This window comes from Cebus imitator, unplaced genomic scaffold, assembly GCF_001604975.1.
Source record: "Cebus imitator isolate Cc_AM_T3 unplaced genomic scaffold, Cebus_imitator-1.0 Scaffold423, whole genome shotgun sequence".
Lineage (NCBI taxonomy): Eukaryota > Metazoa > Chordata > Mammalia > Primates > Cebidae > Cebus > Cebus imitator.
In genome coordinates, this window is record NW_016107738.1 from 985,841 (window position 1) to 998,313 (window position 12,473).

Genomic DNA, 12,473 nt, shown 5'->3' on the forward strand with positions numbered 1-12,473 from the left:
GCCAACCGATCTTTGACAAAGCAAACAAAAACATAAACTGGGGAAAGGACACTCTACTCAGCAAATGGTGCTGGGATAATTGACAAGCCACGTGTAAAAGAATGAAGCTGGATCCTCATCTCTCATCTTATACAAACATCAACTCAAAATGGATCAAAGACTTAAATCTAAGACCTGAAATCATAAAAATCCTAGAAGATAACATCAAAAAACTCTTCTAGATACTCACTTATGCAAAGACTTTATGACCAAGAACCCAAAAGCAAATGCAACAAAAACAAAGATAAATAGATGAGACCTAACTAAACGAAAAAGCCTCTGCACAGCAAAAGAAATAATGAGCAAAGTAAACTGACCACCCACAGAGTTTAGTTGGAGAAAATATTTGCAAACTATGCATTCAACAAAAGACTAATATCCAGAATCTACAAGGAACTCAAAGAAACTAGCAAGAACAAAACAAATAATACCATCAAAAAGTGGGCAAAGGACATCAACAGACAATTCTCAAAAGAATATATACAAATGGCCAACAAACATATGAGAAACCACTAAACATCACTAATTATAAGGGAAATGCAAATCAAAACCACAATGAAATACCACCTAAATCCTGCAAGAATGACCATAATTTAAAAGTTAAAAAAAAAAAAAAAAAGATGGCGGTATGAATGTGGTGAATAGGGAACACTTTTATACTGCTGGCAGAAATGTAAACTAGTACAGCCACTATGGAAAACAGTATGGACAATCCTTAAAGAACTAAAAGTAGAACTACCGTTTGATTCAGCAATCCCACTACTGGGTATGTACCCAGAGGAAAAGAAGTCATTAAATGAAAAAGAAACTTGTACACATGTTTATAGCAGGACAATTCACAATTGCAATAATATGGAACCAATCTAAATGCCCATCAGCCAATGAGTGGATAAGGAAAATGTGGTATATATATACATACACCATGGAATACTACTCATCCATAAAAAGGAATGGAATAATGGCATTAGCAGCAACCTGTATGGAGTTGGAGACCATTATTTTAAGCGATGTAACTCAGGAATGAAAAACCAAACATTATTTGTTCTCACTTATAAGTGGGAGCTAATCTATGAAGATGCAAAGGCATAAGAATGATATAACAAACTTTGGGGGACTCAGGAGGAAGGCTGGGAGGAGGGCAATGGATGAAAGACTACCTATTGAGTACAGTGTCTACTGCTTAGGTGATGGGTGCACCAAAATCTGAGAAATTGCCATTAAAGAACTCATCCATGTAACGAAACACTACCTGTTCCTCCAAAACTATTAAAATAAAATTTAAAAAATATATATTTTATTGCAGACTTAATGTCTACTAAGCACTATGCTAAACTCTCAGTAAGGAGACCAGAATGGAGGTCCCTCATGGAGAGGCAAACATCAAACCATTAATTACATACTTGAATACTATCCTGATAGCTATTTTTTAAAGACACAGACAAGGTACTGTAAGAGCAAATAATATAGGTGCTCAGCCTAATCTGAAAAAAAAGACAGGCTTTCCTGCAAAAGCACAATTAAAGTTGATGTCTTATAGAGGAGTAGGAGTTAAGTCCAGTGAAGAGGAGAAGGGAAAGTAAGAAAACAAAACAAGGTGCATGAAGTCCCTGAACTGAAAAAAAGCTTTAGAGTGTGTAAGGAACAGATAGGTCAGCGTGGTAGGAGTGTAGGTCACTGACATAGGGGGTGGAGTTCAGCAGGATATTAGGCCGATGGAGTAGTCAGGCGCAGAGCCCTCAAGGTCTTTTAGGACATATTTTAAAATGTGACTTTTATCCTAAAAGCAATAAGAAACCAAATGAAGGGATTTATGCCAGGGAGTGATATAATCAGATTTGCATTTTAAAAAGACCTCTTTGGCTGCTAGGCAGATGATGAATTATAGGAGAGCAAAGTGGAAGCAAAGAAACAATATGAGAGCAATTGTAATAATTCAAGCTAGAGTTACTGGTTAGGACCAAAACAAAGTAGAGGAAAGAGGGTGAAATATACCACAAAATATATGCTGGAATTAGAATCAATGGGACTTGGCTGTACATTCAATGTGAGAGATTCAATGAAAAACTGAGCAATTAAGGCTCCATTCACTAAATTGGGAGAGACTGGTGAAGAGAAAAATGTGAAAGGGACAATCAAGAGTTCAACTGAAAAGACAAGAAATTTGAGCTGCCTATGAGACAACAGAGTGAAAAAATTCAAATTAAGATCTGGATATGCAGAGAAATTTGGTCCTCAGAAAAGGACCCAGGTAGGAAACTAGATTTTGAAGTCACTAACAAATTTATGGTATCTAACGACTTTCATAATTAGCAATATATTTTAGGAAGAGTATGTAGAGTAAGCAAAGAAGTACAGTAGGAACTCACAAATATCAAAAAGATACAAAGTCTAAGCAAAAATAGTATTAAAAAGGAATGGCTATATTGTTAAGAGCAAACCAGGATAGTGTAGTGTCAAGGAAACAAAAAAAAAAGAGAATGTTCAGACAGAAAATTACCCATGTGAATGAAAGGTAATGACGATGACTAAAAATGAGCCCTTGGAATTAACAACGTAGAATTCACAATGATCTCAATGAGAGAAGTTTAGGTAAGAGGTGGCAATGGAGGAGAGGCAAAGTTAAATGAGAGTAGTAGAAGAGTGGCAAGGGATGAGGTGCTGAAGACAGTCTTTGTACACCACCTTTTTGAGAATCTTGGCTGTAAAGAGCATTACAGAAAAAAATAGATGAGCTAAAGGAAAGGTGTGTTCATTTAATTGCTTATTTGTTTTTTGTTTTAGAGGGGAGATTCAAAAGCATGTTTGAATGCTGAACATGATCCAGTACCTAGCAGAGGTTAAAGGGAGAAGACACAAAATAACTACTTGAACAAGGTCTTAAGGAAGATACGAGAGGATGGGATCCAGAGCACCCATGGAGAATTTCATCTTTCATAGGAGATGGGTCCCTCACCTACCATCACAGAAAGAAAATAGCAAAAGCAGCTGGGCAAATATAAACAGCAGATTTGGAGTGACTATGCAGCAGCTTCCACCTCTTCCTATACAGTATGTGGCAGTGTCATCATCTGAAACCCCAGGGGAGAGAACGGAGAGTGAGAAATAAAGAGAATAGAGATTTGAAAAGACTGCGGAAAAGGCGTACAAGTCTGAAACAATTTTTGTTTAGCACAAGGAAAGACTTGTCAGCGTTGAGGGCCCAGATGAAGTGAAAGCTAACTTCAAAGATGCACGATTTTCTCCAATAATTCTTAATTGCAATACAAGCATGGGGAAAGCTACTAGTTGAGTTTTTCCAGAGCTGGAATTTTGCCTGAAAGTAAAGCAAGAAGAGAAGCGAAGCTACAGAAGAGTTTGCAGGAGAGTGATTATAACAAAAAATGGACTGTAAGCTGAATACAGTGAGACCAGGAAGAGAAGGTAGAGTCAGTCTCATAATTAGTGAACCTATTTGGTTGCACATTTAAGTTACCCAAAATTTTTATTATTATTATGTAAAGATATGAACATCTTTGAAAATAATTATTTAATAAAAACATTATTTAGAGTGATTTCTAAATGGAGTTTCTGGGTCAAAGTTAATAAACATTTTAGGAGTCTTAATACACAGATCCAAATTGCTTTCTATTAGAGTATGTATATTTTTAAAAGTATATGAGAATTCTCACCACATTCACTAGCACTGAATATCATTACTTCTAATTTTTGCCTGTTTGATAGCAAAAAAAAGAGATATTGATATATGAAATCAAAATATATTTTTCAGAGAATAATCTACATTTTCCCTTTATCAACTCAATTTTTAAAAAACAAATATTATTATCAATACTTTTTGAATACATGTAAATAGAACATACTATTAAAATGTATCAACATTCCTAAACTATATTTTGTCTTCCAATAACCCCTCTGTAGCCACATCAGTTTTTCCATGTTTTTTGTTTTAATTTCACTTTTTATTTAATGGGGGTGAGGATGGATGTCTGGCAAATCATGTCTGCCATTAAAGACTTACATAATTCATTAGGAAATGAATGTTAACTTGGCTATAAATATTTATTTCTACTGTATCAGGATTTCGCCAGAGGCCTAAAAAGAATACCAAAGGAAAAAAATAAAAGGAGCTTACTCTCAGTCATTCACAATCCAGTGTGAAAGACAATGGTATTAATGAAATTTCTTAAGAGCAACTGACAAAGCAATATTTATGTGAACATAAATTATTAAAGCTCAGCAAGAATGATCCCCAAATGTATGTGAAGAAAAATGAGAAAAGTGTAGGTAGGTCAGCTTGTCCAAGACCAAACTCCTCTTCCCTTACTCCAGACTTTGTCCCTTCTATTTACTCTGTCCCTAATTTATCCATCCTATTGCCTAAACCAGAAATCTCAACAGTCTCTCTGTTATATTCACATTCAGCCATCCATGAAGTTCTATCCATCCCAGATCTAAAACTTCTTGTACTGGTAACTTCCTCCCTAACTCCACTGCTATCTTAATTTGGGCAAGAAGGCTGTTTCTTGCAAAGAGGACTGGATTACCATTCTTGACAGCACTCTTAGGCCAGCACAACCACTATGAAAGAATTGTGAATTGAATGGAATTTTATTTCATCAAACCATACTAAAGAGGAAAGGGCCATGAACTTCAACCACTCAAGCCTCACTGATATATGATACCAATTGTTCAGGTAGACACCCAAATTGTACTAGTACAGTTTTTTAAAAAGTTAAAAGTTTGATGTAGCTATATGGTTGATATAGTTGTCACTAATTTTCCTTTCATTACTTAATAGATATTTACTGAATCTCTAGCACCTATGTATGTGGTACTTTTCCTTTAAATGTCATCATTTTGATACATTCTTATAAAGGTCTGCATATCATAAATTCCTCTGTAAGTAATTTTTATTTCATTAAAAGAAAAGGGATTGGAGCTAGAGCAAGATAGTGGAATAGAAGACTCCACTGATGGTCCCCCCGGAAAGACACCAATTTAACACTGTCTACACAGAAAAGAAACACAACTTCATAAGAACCAAAAATCAGGTAAGCACTCATAGCACACAGTTTCAACTTCATATTGCTGAAAGAGGCACCAGGAGATAGAAAACAGTCTTGAATCTCTGACACCACCTCTCCTCCCCACCCCCATGCCCCACCCCTACAGTGGTGGCATGGTGCAGAGAGCATCTCTGGGTGCTGGGGAGGGAGAACACAGCAATAGTCAGTCACTGACCTCAGCACTGTCCTGTTAGAGCAGAAAGGAAAACAACAAAACTCAGGTGACACCCACCCATGGAGAGAGCATTTAAACCAGGCCTAGACAGAGGAAAATTGCAGATCCCAGTGGGTCTGAACTTGAGTTCCCATAAACCTTGCCACTGAAGGCTACAGTGCTCTGTGTCTCCAAGTAAATTTGAAAGGTAGTCTACACCATTAGGATTGCAACTCTCAGGCAGGTCGTAGCACTAAACGAGGCTGAGACAGTGGACTGGAAGGGCACGCAACATACTGAGACACCAACTGAGGCAACCAAGGGAATGTGGCATCACCTCTCCCCTAGTCCCAGACTGCACAGCCCTCAGCTCCAAAAGAGACCTCTTCCTTCTGCTTGAGGGAACGAGAGGGAAGAGTTGGGAGGACTTTATCTCCCATCTTGGATACCAGCTCAAACACAGAAGGAAAACTGGTCAGAGCTATGAGGCCCCCGTTCCAGGCCCCAGCCCCCAGATAACATTTTAAACACAGCTTTAAACAGAAGGGAACCCACTTCCCTGAAGGAAAGATCCTGTTCCTGGCAGCATTCATCATCTGCTAACTGAAGGCCCTAAATAATAAGCAGTGATACCCAGGTATGACACTGAGAGCCTTGGGTGAGCCTCTAAAACATGCTTGTTTCAGGTGAGCCTCAGGACGTTACCAGATGTGGTGGCTACTGAGAAAAACAACTTCTGCTTGAGAAAAGCAGAGAGAAAAGTAAAGCAAACCTGGTTTTGCACCTTAGGTACCAGCAAGGCCACAGAGTAGGCAGAGCACCAAATGGGCTCTTGGGGATCCCTGATTCCAGGACTTGAGTCCTGGATGGCATTTCTGGACCTGCCCTGGGGCAGAGTAGTGCCCACTGGCCTGAAGGATGGGTACTAGGCCATGCAGCCTTTACTACAAACTGACTTAAGAACCCTTGACCCTTAGGGGGACATCTGTGATAGTCTGGCAGTACTCCTTGTGGCCTGGAGTGGTGGTGGCTTCAAAGTAAGGCTCCTCTGCCTTTGAAAAGAAGAAGGAAGAGTAAGGAGGACTGGATTTTGTTGACTGAGTGCCAGCTCTGCCACAGTACAACAGAACACCAGGTTGACACCTGGGTCTTTGACTCTAGTCCCTGACTCCTGGATAGTACCTCTGGACCCACATGGAAACTAGAGGACCTCACTGCCCTGAAAATAAGTCCTTATTTTCAGGCCTGGCTGGCTTTGCCACCTGCTGAATGTAGCACACTGGGGCCTTGAATCAACACAGGCAGTAGCCACAGAGGGGTTATAGTAGCCCTTGAGTGAAACCCAGGGCTGTGCTGGCTTCCCGTCTGACCCAGCAGTCAAAGTGGTAGTGGCCATAGGAGTGCTTGTGTCACTCCACCCATAGCTTTAGGTGGCTCAGAACAGAGCAAGAAACTGTCTCTTTGGGAAAAAGTAAAGGAAGAGAACAAGAGTCTCTGCCTGGTAATCCAGAGAATTCTTCTAGACCTTGTACAAGACCAGCAAGGCAGTACCTCTATGAGTCTACAAGAACCATGGTGTTACTGAGCTTGGATACAGCTACAGCTTAGATCACAACATTCAAGTCCTTTCAAATATCTGGAAATCCTTTCCAAGAAGGACAGCTATAAATAAGCCCAGAGAGTGAAGACTACAGTAATGCCCACCGCTTCAATGCCCAGACACAGATGATTATCTACTAGCATCATCACCATCCAGTAAAATATTGCCCCACCAAATAAACTAAATCAGGCACTAGGCATCAATCCTGGGTAAATAGATATGTGACCTTTCAGACAGATAAATCAAAATAGATATGCTGAGGAAATTCAGGAAATTCAAGATAAAACAGAGAAGAAATTCAGAATTCTATCAGATAAATTTAACAGAGATTGAAATAATTAGAAAGAATCAAGCAGAACTTCTGGAGTGGAAAAACGAAATTGGCCTACTGAAGAATGCATCAAAGTCTTTTAATAGCCAAATTGATCAAGGAGAAGAAATAATTAGTGAGCTGGAAGACAGGCTATTCAAAAATACACAGTCAAAAGAGACAAAAGAAAAAAAAAGAAACAATGAAGCACACCTACAGGATTTGGAAAACAGCTTCAAAAGGGTGAATCTAAAAGTTAATGGCCTTAAAGAGGAGGTAGAGAAAGAGATGGGGTAGAAAGTTTATTCAAAGGGAAAATAACAGAGAACTTCCCAAACTTCAGGAAAGATACCAATATCCAAGTACAGGAAGGCTGTAGAACACCAAGCAGATTTAACCCAAAGAAGACTACCTCAAGGTCTTTACAATCAAACTACCAAATGCCAAGGATCCTAAAAGCAGCAAGAGAAAAGAAACAAATAACATACAGTGGAGTTCCAATATATCTAGCAGCAAACTTTTCAATGGAAAGCCTATAGGCTAGGAGAGAGTGACATGACATATTTAAAGTGCTGAAGAAAAAAAAAAAAAACTTTTACCCTAGAATACTATATCTGGTGAAAATATCCTTCAAACATGAAGGAGAAATAAAGATTTTCTCAAACAAATAAAAATAAGCTGAGAGATTTTATCAATATCAGACCTGTCATATAAGAAATGCTATAGGGAGTTCAATAAGAAAGAAAAGGACATTAATAAGCAATAAGTCATCACCTGAAGGTATAAAACTCACTGGTAATAATAAGTATACAGAAAAACACAGAGTATTATAATACCGTAACTGTGATGTGTAAACTTCTACTCTAACCCTAAGTAGAAAGACTAAATGATAAACCAATAAAAAATGACAACTACAACTTTTCAAGACATTGGCAATACAAGAATATATAAATAGAAACAATAAAAAATTAAAAAGGAGGAGGATGGAGTTAAGGTGCAGAGGTTTTGGGGTGTTTTTTTTTTCTTGTTTTTTGATTTTTTGCTTATTTGTTTGTTTAAGCAAATAGTGCTAAGTTGTTATCAGGTTAAAATAATGGGTTATAAGATAGTATTTGCAAGACTCATGGCAATCTCAAACCAAAAAGCATATATAAAATGTCCATACTACTGAAAATCTACAGATTCAATGCTATCTCTATCAAAATACCATTGACATTCCTCACAGAAATAGAAAAAAAACAAATTCTAAAACTTGTAGGGAACCACAGAAGCCACAGAAGAGCCAAAGCTATTCTAAGCAAAAAGGACAAAACTGGAAGAATCACATTACCTGACTTCAAATACTATCCACAGAGCTATAGTAACTAAAACAGCATGGTACTGGCAAAAAAAAAAAAAAAAAAAAGCTGTACACTTAGACCAATGGAACAGATTAGAGAACCCAGAAACAAATCCACACACCTACAGTGAACTCATTTTTGTCAAAAGTGCCAAGAACATACACTGGAAAAGATAATGTCTTAAATAAACAGTGCTGAGAAAATTGGATATCTATATCCAGAAGAATAAAACTAGACCCTTTATCTCTCACCATATGCAAAAATTATATCAAAATGATTCAAAGGTTTAAACCCAAGATCTCAAACTGTGAAACTACTAAAAGAGAACATGGGAGAAACTCTCCGGGACATTGGATTGGGCAAAGATTTGTTGAATAACACCCCACCAGCACAGGCAAATGAAGCAAAAAATGAAAAAATGGGATCACATCAAGTTAAAAAGCTTCTGCACAGTAAAGGATACAGTTGATAAAATGAAGAGACAACCCACAGAAAGGGAGAAAATATTTGCAAACTCCTATCTGACAAGGGATTAACAATCATAATATACAAGGAGCTCAAACAACTCTATAGGAAAAAAGTCTAATATTTCAAATTAAAAATGAGAATAAGATTTAAATAGTCATTTCTCAAAAAAATGGCAAATAGGTGTAAGAAAAGGTGCTCAACATACAACACTGATCACTAGAGAAATGCAAATCAGAACTATAATGAGATACATCTCACCCCAGTTAAAATATCTAAGAGACAGGCAATAATAAATGCTGGTAAGGATGTGGAGAAAAGAGAACCCTTGTATACTGTTAGAAATGTAAATTAGTGCAACCACTACAGAGAACAGTTTGGAATTTCTTCAGAAAATTAAAAATTGAGCTACCATATGATCCAGAAATCTCACAGCTGGGTATATACCCCAAATAAAAGAAATTAACATATCAAAGTAATACCTGCGCTCCTACACTTGTTGCAGCACTGTTTACAATAGCTAAGATTTGGAAGTAACCTAAATGTCCAATCTGCTTGCCCATGGAAGGCAAGCAGAAGCAGAGTGGAGTGTCACCTCACCCAGAAAGTGCAAGGAGTTGGGGAACTCCCTCCTGTAGTCAAGGGAAGCCATAAGGGACTGTGCCATGAGCGACAGTGCTATCCAGCACTGATAATATGCTTTTCCCATGATTTTTGCAACCCACAGACGAGGAGATTCTCATGGGTGCCTATACCACCCCACCAGGGCCCCAGTTTTTGAGCACAAAACTGGGTGGCCATTTGTGCAGACACTAAACTAGCTGCAGAAGTTTTTCTTCATACCCCAGTGGCACCTGGAACACCAGCGAGACAGAACCATTCACTCCCCTAGAAAGAGGACTGAAGCCAGGGAGCCAAGGGGTCTTGCTCAGTGTATCCTACTTCCACAGAGCCCAGCAAGCTAAATCCACTGGCTTGGAATTCTCACACAAGTCTAGTAGTCTAAAGTCAACATGGGAAACTCAAGCTTGGTTGGGGGAGGGTTATCCACCATTACTGAGGCTTAAGTAGGCAGTCTTCCCCTCGCAGTGTAAACAAAGCTGCTGGGAAGTTCAAACCAGTTGGAACCCATTCAGCATGGCAAAGCCACTGTAGCCAGACTGCCTCTCTAGATTCCTCCTCTCCGAGCAGGACATCCCTGAAAGAAAGGCAGCAGCCCCAGTCAGGGGCTGTTAGATAAAACTCCCTTCTCTCTGGGACAGAGCAGCTGGGGGAAGGGGCAGCAGTGGGCATAGCTTCAGCAGACTTAAACATTCCTACCTGCCAGCTCTGCAGAGAGCAGCAGATCTCCCAGCACAGTGCTTGAGCTTTGCTATGGGACAGACTGCCTTCTCAAGTGGGTCTCTGACCCCTGTGCCTCCTGGCTGGGAGATACCTCACAGCAGAGGTCAATAGACACCTCATACAGGAGAGCTCTGACTGGCATCTGGTGGGTGCCCCTCTGGGAAGAACCTTCCAGAGGAAGGAGCAGGCAGCAACATTTGCTGTTCTTCAGCCTCTGCTCCCTGCAACAAACAGGGTCTGGGGTGGACCTCCAGCAAACTCCAGCAGATCTATAGAAGAGGGGCATGACTGTTAGAAGGAAAATTAACAAACAGAAACCAGTAACATAAATATCAACAAAAAAGGATGCCTATGCAAAAACCCCACCCAAAGGTCATCAGCATCAAATATCAAAGGTAGATAAATCCACAAAAATTAAAAAAAAAAAAACATCACAAAAATGCTGAAAATTCCAAAAACCTGAATGCCTCTTCTCCTCCAAAGGATCACAACTCCTCACCAGCAAGGAAACAAAACTGGATGGAGAATGAGTTTGATGAATCGACAGAAGTAGGCTTCAGAAGGTGGGTAATAACAAACTCCTCTAAGCTAAAGGAACATGTTCTAACCCAGTGCAAGGAAGCTAAAAACCTTCATAAAAGGTTACAGGAACTGCTAACTGGAATAACCAGTTTAGACAGGAACATAAATGACCTGATGGAGCTGAAAAACATAGCATGAGAACTTCATGAAGCATACACAAGTATCAATAGCTGAAGTGGAAGAAAGGATATCAGAGATTAAAGAACAACTTAATAAAGTTAAGCATGAAGACAATATTAGAGAAAAAAGAATGAAAAGGAACAAATAAAGCCTCCAAGAAATATGGGACTCTATGAAAAGACCAAACCTATGTTTGATTGGTGTACCTGAAAGTGACAGGGAGAATGGAACCAAGTTAAAAACACACTTCAGCATATTATCCAGGAGAACTTCCCCAACCTAGCAAGGCCAACATTCAAGTTCAGAAAGTACAGAGAACATCACAAAGATACTCCTTGAAGAGACCAAGCCCAAGACACATAATCATCAGATTCACCAAGGTTGAAATGAAGGCAAAAATGTTAAGGGAGCCAGAGAGAAAGGTCAGGTTACCCACAAAGGAAGTCCATCAGACTAATAGCTGATCTCTCTTCAGAAACCCTACAAGCCAGAAGAGAGTGGGGCCAATGTTCAACATTCTTAAAGAAAATAATTTTCACCCCATAATTTTATATCTAGCCAAACTATGCTTCATAAGTGAAGGAGAAATAAAATCCTGTACAGACAAGCAACCGCTGAGGGATTTTATCACCATCAGGCCTGCCTTACAAGAGCTCCTGAAAGAAGCATTAATTTGAGAAAGGAAAAAGTGGTATCAGCCACTGCAAAAACATAGTGAAATGTAAAGGCCATCGACACTATGAAGAAACTGTATCAACTAATGTGCAAAATAACCAGCTAGCATCATAATGACAGGATCAAATTCACACATAAAAATATTAAACTTAAATGTAAATGGGCTAAATTCCCCAAATAAAAGGCACACACTGGCAAACTAGATAAAGAGTCAAGACCCATTGGTGTGCTATATTCAGAAGACCCATCTCACTTGCGAAGCCACACATAGGCTCAAAATAAGGGGATGAAGGAAGATTTACCAAGCAAATGGAAAGCAAAAAAAAGCAGGGGTTGCAATCCTAGTCTCTGATAAAACAGATTTTAAATCAACAAAGATCAACAAGGACAAAGAAGAGCAATTCACCATGGTAAAGGAATCAATGCAGCAAGAAGAACTAACTACGCTAAATATATATGCACCCAATATAGAAGCACCCAGATTCATAAAGCGAGTTCTTACAGACTTACAAAGAGACTTAGACAGACTTAGACTCCCACACAATAACAGTGGGAGAATTTATTACCCACTTTCAATATCAGACAGATGAATAAGACAGAAAGTTAACAAAGATATTCAGGACTTGAACTCAGCTCTGGACCAAGCGGACCTAATAGACACCTACAGAACTCTCTACCCCAAAACAACAGAATATACACTCTTCTCAGCACCACATAGCACTTGTTCTAAAATTGACCACATAATTAAGAGTAAAACACTCCTCAGTAAATGCAAAAAAAA